Genomic DNA, 12,127 nt, shown 5'->3' on the forward strand with positions numbered 1-12,127 from the left:
ATTCTACTCTGGTCTTTGGCTCTCCTCATGCTTTTCTCATCCCTGCCTTAGTTTCTTTATTTATTCCCCACATTTTATTAAATAGAAAAATGCATACTATTTACTGCATACTGGGCCACAGAAATTTAAAACTAAATAGGCTTAGTTTCTAAACTCATAGGGTCAAAGTATGGTGAGGGAGATGGCAGACAGACAAATAATTGTTGACTAATGTTCCAGTTTACATAAGAGATCCTTGGCAGGCTGGATTAAGTTAACTTTAAATAAATAGTGAAAGAATATAATGAAAACAGAGAATTTCACAGGAAAATTAAAATTTTTAAAATGTTTATTTTTGAGAAAGAGAGCACACACAACAAGTGTGGAAGGGGCAGAGAAAGAGGGAGAGCAAGAATCCCAAGCAGTCTCTGTGCTTTGAGCACAGTGCCTGATGCAGGGCTCGAACTCACAAACTGTGAGATCATTACCTGAAACAAAATAAAGAGTCAGCCACTTAATGGATTAAACCACCCAGGTGCCCCAGAAAAATTAAAATTTGAAGTGAGTTTGGGCAATTACCAAGTTAGAAAGTAGGTTCCATATATTTCAGAAGAGGGACTTGGGGTGTGCTGTGAGATGAACCACATTCCTCATTTGAGAAAACCTAAATAGTTCAGATGTGAATAGAATTAGGTCAGTAGAGTAGACAAATAGGAAGATAGAAGCTTGGGAGTTTGGCTCAATGAATTATTTTGACCAATAATTTTCATTTTTTGATGGAAGTCTGTATGGTTTGATCATTGATCTTCCCCTTCTGCTTGTTGTCATCCATTTTTTGGCATCAGCCACCTTTTCTGGGCCCATATGACTCTATGCTATATGTTGGGAGGCCCAGAGGAGCTCATATAACATGCCTTCCCAAGGACTTCAGACGAACCTACAGTTGAAGACATAAACTGCATGTGGTTCATTCCTTTTATTGAGGTCTGGGTAACTCATATTTGGACACACTTGAAAGCTTAATTAACTATTGCAATTTTAGTGTTAAAAAGCAATAGGCATTCATGACGAAGGAATAGAAATCCAAATTCATGGAGTAATTCCAGGTGTAAGGAGCATCCTCAGACAAAAATGTCTTTTTGCACAGGTGAGGATGTACCTCTGTACTTTGCTCATGCACTTCTCTTTCTACCTGGTGTGCTCCCTCTGGCATTTTTTCATGTTGAAAATTTTCTGTCCTTAAGTCTCAGGCACCACACCTTCATTAAGTTCCCTACATGGGAAATGTTGCTTTTATTTCTTCAGAGAACTTACTATGTTCTTTTATATTCAGGTACTTAACTACATCCTGCTGTAGGCAGCGAGTTCCTTTGGGTCACATATTGTTTTCCTCTGAACCTCATTATGCCTCATTGCATTTGGCACTAGGCCTTGCAGAGTCAAATAACTCAAATGAAATTGTATTGGGTTTTGATAAAGAAAAAAGATAGCAAAGAATTTCATCTATAAGGAAAAAAAAAACTATGCCTGATTTACAAATTATAAATTTCCAGTCAGACATTCAATGTTCCTGTCCCACTCCAAGATATAAATTTCCTCCGCTGGTCTGAATCATTTTGTGTTTAATAAGTTGGAAATGATTCAGAAAGCTTCATGTTTTCTAATCACTAAAAATGGTGACTCAGTGGTTAATATGTCCCCCAATCCCATCAGTAGCAACAAAAGAAAATACAGGTGCTCAATTAAAAAGAAATCCTTGGCCAAACCAAGTCAGGGCCTGGAAATCTTATATCTCAGTGTTTGGCATGAAGATTTTTTTTTGGTCCATATTGAGGGGCACAATTGGTTTTCTTAAAGGTCAAAGACTCCTAACCAAAATCCCCATGTCAACTTGAGTACAAGCTTTATAAAGAGCAAAGCTGAGTACAAACTCAGCTCATACAACAGAGTCATCATGAATTCAGTTCCTTTATGCCTTTTGCATTACTAAGACTTGCTGGTCATTAGTGTTTATTTCTGTACTAGGCATAAGACCAATATGATAAGGTTTTCTCCCAATAGATAAAGAAAATGAACTTTAACTAGCAATAAACTTTAAAATGAGAGTACAATATTCCTTTAATTCAATAGTAAGCTGACAGACTCAACTATCTTAAAATCGATCATTATATTTGCATCTCATAGAGTCTTTTTCCAATAATTAAAAAAAAAAAGAATTACACAATATCCTAACAGCAAAACCCTTAAAAGGAAAAATAGCCTGTATTCTATACTTATACATTTTAGGTATTTTATTTTTTCAATTTTGTGTTTAGTTCCTTGTTCATATGCATTATTATGAATCCCAAATATGACATGGGTGCTGATAGTTAAAAACAGCTCAGCTTTTGTGCTTAAAAATATTCAGTTTGTTCATATCCTTGGTATTTATTAGAAAAAGGTGACAAGTAGACAATGATCTACTCAATTATAGTGAATACATAATAAACGTGGAAAGTGATGATAACCTGTCTACATCCAAAGCTGTGTCATGAGCTGAAGTCATGGCAAAACAAAATTCTTGGGAAAAATGAGGCCAGGAGGGAATAATTAGAATTAGTGAAAGCTTTTTCTGGCAGCAACTCTAGGATTGCTTTGAACATAAAAGATAAGGTTATAAATACCATTTTTGTCTATTAAATTTTTTCAGGATGTATGGACTGAATGTGTCCTCTAAGATTCATATGTTGAAGTCCTAATCCCAGTGTGACTCTATTGCAGTATGGGGCCTGTAAGGAAGCAATTAAGCTTAAATGAGTTCTAAAGGTGAGGCCCTGATTGTCAGAAATGTGTTCTTATGAGTAGAGACAACAGAGAGCTCACTTTCTCCACGAACACATAAAGAAGAGGTGAGGAGAGTGCGCAGTGTGATGATGGCTGCTGACAAGTCTTTAGAGTGAAATCTACCTTATTGGCACTTTAATTAATATTAGACTTCCCAACCTCTATAACTGTAAGAAATAAATCTCTGTTGTTTAAGTTTCTCAGTCTGTGGCATTTTGCTAAAGCAGCCTGAATAGACTAAGATGGAAGAATAGGGAAAGGGTTAAATAATTACTTCCAAATGTGCGCAATATCAAAAATTTTCTGACCAAGTAAATGGCATTGCCTTATATCTCTAGCCTGTGTCTTCATCAGAAGACTGGATTAGATGAACTCCAAAATCTGTTCAAGTTTTGATAATGTCAGTGAAATCTCCTTTATCATTCTGACAGATTGCATTTTCCCCAAACAGCTACAACAATACCTTTCATCACACCTGCTTTTCTTAAAATGTAACTTGGGTATTCTTCCATCAAGATGTAGGATCCATGCTCCATGCTGGGTGGGCTTTGATGACAGCAGAAATCATATTATGAGATTTTCAAGGTGAGGTCATAAAAGGTGATAGAGCTTTCATCAGATTTTCTTAGAATTTATTCTCTTAGAATTCAGCTGCCATGCGGGGATGAAGCTCAAATAGCCATGTGGTGGAACCACATGCAGGTGTTCCAACCAAGAGGCTCAGTTCAAATCCCAGCCAACAGTGAATACCAATTACCCAACATTTGAGTGGGTGAACTTTCAGATGACTCCAGCCTGCAGTCATTAATCTACCTCCAGCCATTAAGTCCTCCTGGTTGAGTTCCAAAACATTGTGAAAAGAAAAACATAATAATAAAAAAAAAACATCTCTTTTGTGTTCTTTCCTAATTCCCAAACCAAAGAATTCATGAGCAAAATAAATATTGCTCTAGATCACTGTGTTTGGGGTGGTGTGTTATGCATTGAGAATAACGGGAACAAACATAAACTTCGGCATAACAGATTATTGTTTATTTTTATTTTTGTTTCTTTGCTGATGCTGCTGTTGTCGTGACCACTCAGGTTAACTGGGCTTGAAAATTTAGAGAAAACCTGTTCAATAGTGAATTATGCTGGGTCAGGAACTTGTAATTTTCCCATAACCAGAGGTTTTCAGATATGTCTCGAGCGCTACAGAAGGCTCTTTTGCAATGATAAGTTGACCTGTCTTGGATGGGATGTTTCATCATTTTTGTATTTGTGGTATTTCTCCAAATATCCATCCCAGTGGTACACATCTGCTCACTGAATGTCGGCTTGGATCTAAAGATTTTTCCACATTGTATGATTTGATGATAAAAGAAATGGCAAAAGTGGACTTATCATTAATAAAAGTAATATTGATAATTATCATAATCATTATTATAACTAACATTTTCTGAATGGTAGGGACTGGCTAAGTGCTTTACATGTGTTTTCTATCCAATATCCTGATAACTAAATCTCTGAGGTAGTTAATGACTTATGGATGAGAGAAATTTCCCCTAGATTGATGATTTATTCACTGCCACTAATCTAGCTAAGTGGTGGCTGGGCTTAGAACCCAGGCTATCTGACTCTAGAAGCTATGCTGGATCTGCATATAATATGCTCCTGACTAACTAGTGGAATAAAGTTATCAGGTGAGAATGTAAAACTGCACCCTGCTCATTTCCTTTAGTAGTATGCATACCCTGAAAAGTGATTGTACTTATGACCCTTTGGGTACAAAATATGTCTCCAAGATAGCTAGGCCCATACTTGAAGGTCAATGCTTTGTGACCATAGAGATTAGTGAGATTAACCAAAGGCCCACAAGAAGGCTAAGTTGAATGTTTCAGTCTTCTGAGAAACTTGTAAAAACTAACTCAATTACCAAGCATCCAAACACAAAACTATTACATTTTATACTTGCATGGTAATTTCCTCCTCAGCCCTCCTGTAATATAGTTTATCACTAATCCTCATAGCACCCCAATAAGAATCTCATGTAAAAAAGAAAAACAAAATACTTGGAAATGATCAAATAAATACCATGTCATTGCAGTAGAGAATTTAATCACATCTTTTATTTTAGTTTCTCTGAATAAAAATAAATAATTGCTGTCAATTATGAGCTAAACCAATTGAAAGGGAAAATTTGAATTTTGAGACTAAAAAGCATTATTGGATTCAAACAAACAAACAAACAGCAATCAAGACATAATTGTATGCTTCTAAATAATATCCTCATGAATCTCAGGGGTAATTTGTCAAAACAACGACAAAATTATTGAAAACAAAGAGAACAAAAGTCTTCAGAATTTTGCTGCATTAGTAATAGCAGAGTCAGAGATAGGAGAGTGAATGCTAGCCTAAGAATATGTTATACTGGTCCAGTGATGACCCCAACTCCCTAACTATCTATGAACAAAAGCAATCATTGTCTTTGGGTCTCATTGTTTTTTTTTTTAATTTGCAGAATGCAATGGAGGGAGTTTCTGAATGTTTATTCAATTTTTTTGGAGATGTAAAATTCAATGATATTTAAACTATGAAATCCTTATGGATTTAAATGGGTCATATTTAAAACTGATGATATGTTTTAGGACAAATTGTTCTGCAACATAACTCCTTTCCTGCTTGACTGAAGAGTGAAGGATATGTTAACACTTATCCATTGGCCAGTATGAATCTTAAAGCAGGACTTGGGAAGCCAAGGTTTTGACATCTGGAGAAAGCATACTACAAAAGAGTTCATCTCTAAGTCAAAATTGACTAATTAAAATTCCTTTATCTATCTCCCTAGGAAAGTTTTCTTTCTGGTCTCTGAAAAGACTTTGAGAAAGAAGAGATAATAAGTTATTGAGCATTTATTCTATGGAATACAGACATGAGCATTTTACGAGTAATATTTCATTAATCATCACAACATCATGAAGCAAATATTATCATCCTCAATTACATTTGAGGATAGCAGAGCTTGGAGATGGTGAGTCATATGGTTAGCAAGTGGACTGGATAGCATACCAGAAAATGTTCATGAGGACACAGATCCTTTTTCATTCTTTGAGCTGTGTGTTTGGCGTTCAACTATTCCTCTCATACCAGAATTCTGTCTCCTAACATTGCCTTGGAGTGTCCATTTCTTATTTATGAGATAGGGGATGAAGTTCATTATTAGTATCTAAACTAGCATCTAAAACTTTCTCTGTGAAGGACCTGATAGAAAATATTTGTGACTTTGCAGACCACACCCAGACTATCACAATCCTGCAGTTACAGTGTGACAGCAGTCATACACAACATGCAAAACAAACAAAAAAAATGAGTGTGGTTGTGTTACATAAAATTTTATTTACAAAAATAGGGGCACCTGGGTGGCTCAGTTAGTTAAGTGTCCGACCTTGGCTCAGGTCATGATCTTGTTGTTGGTGGACTTGAGCCCTGCGTAGGGGTCTGTGATGACAGCTAGAGCCTGAAGCCTTCTTCGAATTCTGTGTCTCCCTCTCTCTCTGCCCCTCTTCTGCTCGTACTCTCTCTCTCTCTCTCTCTCTCAAAAACAAATAAACATTAAAAAAACTAGAGATTTTAAACAAAAATAGGCACAGGTTCTATCTGGATGGCAGGCTGTAGTGTGACTCCTGAACTACATCTCAAATGCATCTACGCCTCCAGAACTGATAAAATTGTTTTTTTTTAATTTTTGTCTAAAATTAAAATAATTGCCAGGTGCAGTTTAAGCAGAAGAAGGCTTATTTATTTTAAGAAAATGAAATATGCATCAGTAAAAAGAGATCTGTTTTTGGTGGCCTGAGTAGATTCAGTACATTGACTCCCACTGTGTTGCTTTCCTTGTGTTTTTGTTGACAGAACAGCTAAGGAGCATCCACCAGAAATGACCCAAGACAATAGTCCTCAGAGGTTTCTGCTCTGATAAATGATAACATAGTAATGCATAATCCCTCTGCCCACATTCTTTGCTTGGGTCTCATAGAAGTCAATGATTGTATCAAAAAATGGCTCCTGGCTACTCCCAAACATACTTCTATCTTACTTCTTTAATTGTTGGCAAGCAAGAAAGGAGTGGCAGTCAATCATTGGTTAAAATAAAGGCTGTGGAAAAAAAGGTTACATCAGTTGCTTCTATCACAACATTGATTGCTGTGAAATTGTAATTCATGATTAAATTATCATCCCAATAATTCATGGGGTATAGAGAAACAATATATTTTTATTTGTGGCACTTTTCCTGAGACATTGCTCAATATGCTGAAATGTAACAGGGCCATGTTCTTGTTGACTAATGTTGCTATATAAAGGAAGAGAGGAGACTTCTGTTGCTGGCTGTATCAGACTAGCTGGTATCAGACTAACAATCCCACTGAGAACAATTATAAAAGCTGGATACCATGCATACAACAGCTGCTCAAATGCAATGGAGAGCAACCAAAGCATTCAGGACTGAAGAAACTGAAATCCCAGGGAAATGTGAGGTAAACCCTGATTTCTCTGTTGCTTCTTTTTCTTGAGACATTTGCCAAATTCCTGCAGGTTACAGGACAAACAGCGCAGCCACACACAAAAATGAAGTTCAGGGCTATTAAGCAGGCAGCACTTGAGGGGCCAGAATTGGGCAAATAAAGCTAAAGCACCCCATATTCTGTGCACAACTGTTCTCTCAAGGCATTTGCTGACTCCTAGGCTGAGCATGCAGCACAACACTGTGAAATCAAAGAGCATGCAGCTGCTGAGAAACCAAAGACCTCAGTGAAGAAAGCTGGAGTTTTGTTGTTCTAATGATAAATTTTATCAGATGATTAAAAAAATTAGATTCAAGTTTCCACCGAGTAAAGAGGACCCAGGTCAATACAGTTGTGAAGCGGGTAAGGCTAAACCCAAGTAATAAGAAAAACTGGAAATAGAGTACCATTTATGTATGTATGTATGTATGTATGTATGTATGAACGGGGGAGGGGCAGAGAGAGAGGAAGACACAGAATTCAGAGCAGGCTCCAGGCTCTGAGCTGTCAGCACAGGGCCCAAGTCGGGGATCCAGCTCACTCAGAGCAGTGAGATTGTTACAGGAGGGTGGGAGAGATGCTGGTCCTTGTCTCACAGAGTGGAAGAATAAATCTCCCGGACAACGGAGAGCGAGCAAAGCGATAGAGTTTATTGAGGGAAAGTATAAAGCTCTCAAGAGTGAGAGGGGTCCTGACTGGGTTGCCACTGAGGATTTTTGTCCCTACATTTTTTTGGGATCTTATCATAAAGTCTGTGAGACTCCACTCATGGCACCTTGCTCCAACAGGTCTAGAATACCTTTATCCTTTTTTTTTTTTTTTTCTCCTAAACCTCACCACTTCTTCATCCTCCACTTTGCAGCTGCAGTCTGCCTTCCTGAAGGTCCCTTATCTTTCCCTGCCTAATGTTAACCCTTTCCCCACTCAAGATCATGACCTGAGCCAAAGTCTGACGCTTAATCAACTGAGCCACTGAGGGGCCCCTAGCACCCTCTTTTTAATACAACCCATTCTCCGTCTTTGCAAAATCACAAAAGAAAGGAAATGGGGAATGGGTAGGATCAATATTAAAAGCAATGCTGCAATAAAGAAAATTTTCAACTTAATATTTAAGGGCCCTGATCCTGGGCTCCCAGGGAAGCTATATTTTAACACTTATCAAGGCCAAAATGACTCAGCAACACCTCAAACCATGGGTCTATTTCTGCCCTGAACACACATTGTTACATTTGCTTTGTTAAAGAAAAAAAAAAAAAAAAAAAAAAAGGAACATTCTGAGCACAAAAGATAAGGAAAAGAAAGAAACTTCCTGGTTCCCACAAGATTAAAGTCATACAGCCCCGCATATACTAGAAATTTAAGATAAGATCTGCAACTTTCTGAAATGTCCTGTGTTTAATGATTTGTAACTTTTTATGTAAAAAATGTGTAGAACCTTACACCAACTGTTCCTCTGCTAGAGTATTCTCTTCTTTGTGAAGATTGTGTATCACTGGCAGCTGTCCTAACGTGGGCTCCAATAAAATTCTCTTCCTTACTTCTAGAAATTTTAAAAGGTTTTTTTTTTCTTTTTGCATTGACAACTGGGTATGAATTTTCCAAAACCGAGGGAAAAATTCAAGCCATAGGTTTAAGAATTTTAGCAAACTCCAAGAAGTAAACAAAGTAACAACAACAAAAAGCTATACCTAGCCACAAAAAGAAACTTAAAAGCTGCCAGGAAATAGTACATTGCTTTCACAGAAGAAATAAGAAACTGAAAAGAGGTAAACCAGAGATAAGAATGGCATATTTGAAATGCTGAAACTCAGAACATTGGATTGTTTACCCAGCTAATATATTACTCAAAAAGAAAAGCGAAATAATGAATGAGGGACTGCATTGCCAGCAGACAAGTACTAAAATTAATTCTAACGAAGTGTTTTGGGAAGATTGACAATAATCACAGATGACGTATAGTAAATGTAGGACTCACTGAAGAACAATGAAAAGGTAAATATATGGGAACATCTAAATGAAAATTGACTGCTTACAACTTCTTGTGCATTTAAAATGTATGTGGAATCAAAATATATGACAGCAGTTAGTAGGGGGAGTAAATGAATATTAAGTTTTATAAGACTTTTTGTTATCCATAAAATACAAAAAATACTAATTTAAGGAAGAACCTAATAAGTTAAGAATGTAGTTTATTAGGCCTAGGTTAAAGTTTAATAGTCAAAGAGGAAAATGGAATACCTAAGTGTTAAGCTAAATAATATAAACCAAATAAGCCAATAATATAGATATACATTAAGACAACAGAAGGTTGTCTTATAGACAATAATAATAGAGACACAAAGAATGTATGAGATTAAAAAGAAAACAAAGGGCAGAATTACAGATTTAGGTCCAAATATAACAGTAGTTAAACAGTATAAGTAAGCTACATACTCCAATTAAAGCAAAAAAGATAATCAGACTGGATAAAAATAAAGAGACCAACTAATAGAAAAAGCAAACAATTTTGATTCGTGAACAAAACACATCCTAAATATAATGACTTAAAAGGTTCAAAAACATATACTATGCAAATAACAAAAACTTGGCATAGCTAAATTTACCAAGTATACTTTGAAGCAAGAATTATTACTTGGGAGATGGAGGAGGATTTAATAAAAATCTAGTTCAATGGGAAACATTTAAGTATTCTGTGTGTTTTCAAATATAAAATAATGGCAGAAATAAAAGGATGAATAGAAGAGTCTAAATCACAATAAGAGGTTTAAGAACAACTGTCTTACAAAGAACAGATAGACAAGCTGATGAGAATGGACTGGATGTGCATAGGAATTAAAAAACACTACTATCAAAATGACCTGACTGAGATCTCAGTAAGGTCACAAACAAATGCAGAAAAGATGTTTTAAGTAACCATGGAACTTTTATAAGAATGAATGATATGCTGGATCATAAATCAAATAAAAGTATAAAGCAAATTGAAACATGCAGAATATTTTCACTGGCTGTAATTTTAATAATTCCAATTTCAATTTTTGAATTCAATCCATGTTTGAAAACAAGTTGGTCAATGTTAATCACCACATTAACATAATAATGATACTGTCATCTCCATAGGTAATGCAATGTTTAAACAAATTCAATACCTAGTCATGAATAAAAAAAAAAATCTCTTAAACTAAGAAGAGAGCATCCTTAATCTGATAAAAAGATTATCTCCAAAAATTAGCAAAATCTACAGTAGTTACATTTATGGAGAAAAATTGAATGCTTATCCCAGAAATCAAGAACAAAATAAAGATGTCTGTTATCATCAGTGCTATTCAAAACTATATTGAAGACCCTAGCCAAACCAATAAAGAAAGAAAAAAATAAATTCATAAGTAGACTACATGATTATATATGTAGAAAATATAAAGACTTTGAAGACAAATGATTAGAATTAGTAGATACCATTAGTTAATTTTGGGGATACAAGATCAATATGAACACTTCAATTATATTTTGATAAAATAGCAGCAACTAAATGGAACTGAAATTTAAAATACCATTCATAATGGCATCAAATATTTAGGAATAAATCTAATAATTGGTATTGGTAATACCAATTGGTAATACCAACACCAATTGGTAATAATTGGTAATATTTCAACTCTGAAAATTATAGAATTATTGAGAGAAATTAAAGAAGATCTAAATAAATGGAGAGATAGAACATGTTCATGTATTGAAAGACCCAGTAGTGTAAAGATTTCTTTTTTTTCCAATTGATCTAAAGATTTAATCCAATATGAATCAAGACTAGCAATCATTTATTTTTGCATGTAGAAACTGATGCTAACTAATTAGCTGAAGCTAATTCTGAAATTTATATGAAAATGCATAGGCCCAAGAACAGCAAGTAAGAAGTAGAACAAAGATGGAGAATTTATACTAGCAAAGCCTATTATAAAGCTATGTAATTAAAACAGCTTGATTATTGTGTAAAGTTAGCTAAATAAGTCAATGGGACAGAAAAGAGATTCCTGAAAAAGATTTATACATATAGGATCACCTGACAAAGAGAAAGATGCCCCATTGAGGTAGGAGAAGCGACAGGAGAGGAATGATAGTCTTTTAAGAAAGTAGTCCTTTGTTGTCCAGACTGAGTCTGGAGTTCTCTCTGGCCACCAAGAGAGAGATGCAGATTTGAATGGGTACACATGTGCCTTAGAAGACATGTCCAAGAAGACTGGTTAGCAGCAGAATTCATAATAGCCTTAAATTAGAACCAAACCTAAAGACTATCAATACTGGAAATAAACAAGTTGCAGTATATTCATAGAATAGAATATGATAGAGCAATGGGAAAGGGCAAATGGCAGCCACATAAAATAGCATGAATGAATCTCAGACTGTTGAGGTAAAGAGACTACACGTGATTCTATTTTTATAAAAGTTCAAATAAAACCAAAACCAATGTATGGATATAAAAGTTAAAATATAGCTACAGAGTATGGGAGGGTGTAGTGAATTGTGGAGGTAATAAATTAGGGAGTCTTTGGGGCTCTGGAAAGGTTTTGAATTTTTATTAGCATGGTGATTATATAGGCAGTTTAATTATTTTTAATTCATTGAATTGCACACTTAAAATTTGGGTCTTTTAGTATAGGTATGGTAATATACTTCACTAAAAAATAGTTTAGAGTAGGGGCGCCTGGGTGGCGCAGTCGGTTAAGCGTCCGACTTCAGCCAGGTCACGATCTCGCGGTCCGTGAGTTCGAGCCCCGCGTCAGGCTCTGGGC

At 35.6% G+C, this 12,127-nt stretch overlaps 1 long non-coding RNA gene across 1 annotated transcript; it reads right to left on the minus strand.

Annotated features, from left to right (window-relative positions):
- Nucleotides 1-402: 402 nt before the first annotated feature.
- Nucleotides 403-6,177, minus strand: LOC123381259. The gene is made up of 3 exons (XR_006588088.1): nt 3,266-6,177; nt 559-643; nt 403-467 (listed from the first exon to the last, which is right to left on the minus strand). It is a non-coding gene; the product is annotated as an uncharacterized LOC123381259 (long non-coding RNA).
- Between the last annotated feature and the right edge of the window lie 5,950 nt (nt 6,178-12,127).

Source organism: Felis catus, chromosome D3 (genome assembly GCF_018350175.1).
Source record: "Felis catus isolate Fca126 chromosome D3, F.catus_Fca126_mat1.0, whole genome shotgun sequence".
NCBI classification, from domain to species: Eukaryota; Metazoa; Chordata; class Mammalia; order Carnivora; family Felidae; genus Felis; species Felis catus.